Consider the following 3,132-nt stretch of genomic DNA (forward strand, 5'->3'; position numbering starts at 1 on the left):
AGAGGATCTGCAAGGAAGAATGGCAGAGGACCCCCAAATCCAGGTGTGAGAAACTTGTTGCATCATTCCCAAGAAGACTCATGGCTGTACTAGCTCAAAAGGTGCTTCTACTCAATACTGAGCAAAAGGTCTGAATACTTATGACCTTGTGATATTTCAGTTTTTCTTTTTTAATACATTTGCAAAAAATATTACATTTCTGTTTTTTTAGTCAAGATGGGGTGCAGAGTGTACAGTAATGAGAAAAAAATGAATGGTGTCACACTTGGGTATTTTCTATCATATAGACCCCTCAAAATGACTTCAAATGAGATGTGGTCCCTAAAAAAAAATGGTGTTGTAAAAATGAGAAATTGCTGGTCAACTTTTAACCCTTATAACTCCGTCACAAAAAAAAATTTTGGTTCCAAAATTGTGCTGATGTAAAGTAGACATGTGGGAAATGTTACTTATTAAGTATTTTGTGTGACATATGTCTGTGATTTAAGGGCATAAAAATTCAAAGTTGGAAAATTGCGAAATTTTCAAAATTTTCGCCAAACAAACAGTACATACTCACCCTCTGCTGTCTGTCACACGTCCCTCGCCGTCTCCTTCCCGCACTGACTGTGAGCGCCGGCAGTACAGAGCACAGCGGTGACGTCACCGCTGTGCTCTGCTTTCACTTTACGGCCGGCGCTCACAGTCAGTGCGGGAAGGAGACGGCGAGGGACGTTTGGAATTTACCAAATGGCTGCAATGAAACAAAGAGTGAAAAATGTAAAGGGGTTTGAATACTTTTCGTAGACACTGTATATCCATTATGTAATACCATCAGGTAAATAAGAACAAGAGGTCTTGTAAGTGATAATATTGCCACTCACAGATCCCTGATCTCAACAGCATTGAGTCTATGTGGAATTACATGCATGAAGAGACAGATGGATTTGCACAAGCCTACATCCACAGATGTGTGATTAGTTCTCAAGATGTTTGTAACAACCTCTCTGCTTAATTTCTTTAATTCTGTGTACCTAAAAAAACAACAACAAAATAATGTTTTTGTTTTTTTTTTTTAAATCCATTTAACACAACAATGTTTTGATGCTGTTTTGAAGGCAAAAGGTGGTCTCACTAAATATTGATTTGATTAAGATTTCTCTTTTGTTTATTCACTTTGCATTTTATTAATTTTGAACTATAAACTATTAGCACCTCTATTTTTTAAAGCACTCATTTTGCAGCATTTTTCCACACCTGCCTAAACCTTTGTACAGTACGGTAGATACACAAGAATTAATCCTTTCAGGATATCTAGAACCATATTTTATTATAATTCCTTCACCTGTGTCAGTCAGAAATCACCAGGATGGAGCTGATACGCAGAAGCATGCCTTTGCCTGTGAAACAGCTCCATATCATCAGGCTTCCTCCACCGAACTTGATATTTTCTTCAACTTCTCAGACCGTTAGCCCCTTTTTCCCTTGTTTCTTTCAGACCCTTTTGCACCTATCAGAGCCTAGGCTATTGACTTTGGTGTCATTGCTCCAAATCAGCTGTTTCAATCTTTAAGTGTCCACTGTTGGTACTTGTTTACAAACTCAAAACGACATTTGTTATGACAATATTGAAGTTGAGGCTTCTTCACCTTCTTTTGGGCCACCATTCCAGACTTGTGTAATGTGCATTGCACGGTGCTTGCATCGACGTCTGTGTGATCTCACTATTATGAAGCACACAATCCATCTTCTCTGTCGTGTTTGTAACGTCACCACTGATAGACCTTGGGATAAGCCGACTTGTTGACTCTGATATTTTGCCTGGATGTACACCATATGGCTTCTTGAATGGATGGACAAACTTCATTTCGTGTTCTCCAACTGTCATGCCACTTATATGATGCAGTTTACCTATTGTCTTGGCCAAGACCGCTATCGATGAGCTGGATGATGTGGTTTTTCTTCTCTTGGAAAATAGTCTTCATGGCTGCTCCTCGTTTTGAACCAATAACATTTCACTTGGGAATCAACCTAATCAACCTAATACACTGAGCTATTAGAGAATGTGAGAACAGGTTGTATTTTGTAGCATTCAGGAAGAAAAATATTTTTCCACCACCATGAGCAAAACAGTAACAATGCAGTGACATGACAAGAATCTGCATAACTAATCATATGCTAAATAGTTGCACGTAAAATTTGTATAAAATGTATGTATGTATGAAATAGTCAAGATGATGGTCTATAAAATGATCGTAGTCCCACGATCAATGCAGTAGTGGATTATGAGATATGGAGCCTGAAAGTCAAAAATTCAAAACATTGTTACCCTTTTGTTCTTCACTGTACCTTGCAAAATTAATGCTCTGATGCTGTTTTGAAAGCGACGGGTGGTCACACCAAATATTGATTTGATTTAGTTTGTAATTTGTTTATTCACTTTGCAATGTGTTAATTGATTAACATAAACTGTCAACACTTCTACTTTCCAAAGCATTCTCTCTTTGCATCGTTTTTTCCACACCTAGCTAAAAATGTTGTGCACAGTACTGTATGTTAAGGTGCATTTTTTCCAATAGAATATGTCATGTGCCATGCGGCCAGTCACTCTGCTACAAAGTCATGTGTTTGTTAGGCTAAGTTCAGTCAAGCTCTGAACTTTGCGGACCAGTGACGTCCATACGGACATGAGTTCCGTGTGGAAAATTGCCTATTTGCACTAGTACATAGGCTATCATTGCTTGGTGTGTTGTCTGTATGGGTACTGTTGCACACAGACTGCAGGCGGACAAAAAAAAAACACTCGTGTGACCATACCCTTACTGTGAATTATCACTGTTTGGTGATATAATTTTTGAATCCCCTTGTTTCACCTTTACATGCTGCAAAGTAAAAAATATTGCAAACTGGATTAAAGCTTGGTTGTGGGACTTACTACTGCAGCCATATTGCATCAGAGAATATGCTCTTTTCTCATTTTGACAACTTCAGACTGTTTTTTTGTTTTGTTTGGGATCTTAGAAAATATTATTATTCAATTATTGAGGTATAATTATATAAGATTAGACAAAACCTTTAAAGAGTTTATCCAGTGGGTATTTTTTACCAGTGGCTCAGAATGGGTTAAAAAAGAAGAAGCAATGCTTCTGGGTC

This window comes from Ranitomeya variabilis, chromosome 2 (assembly GCF_051348905.1).
Source record: "Ranitomeya variabilis isolate aRanVar5 chromosome 2, aRanVar5.hap1, whole genome shotgun sequence".
Taxonomy (NCBI): domain Eukaryota; kingdom Metazoa; phylum Chordata; class Amphibia; order Anura; family Dendrobatidae; genus Ranitomeya; species Ranitomeya variabilis.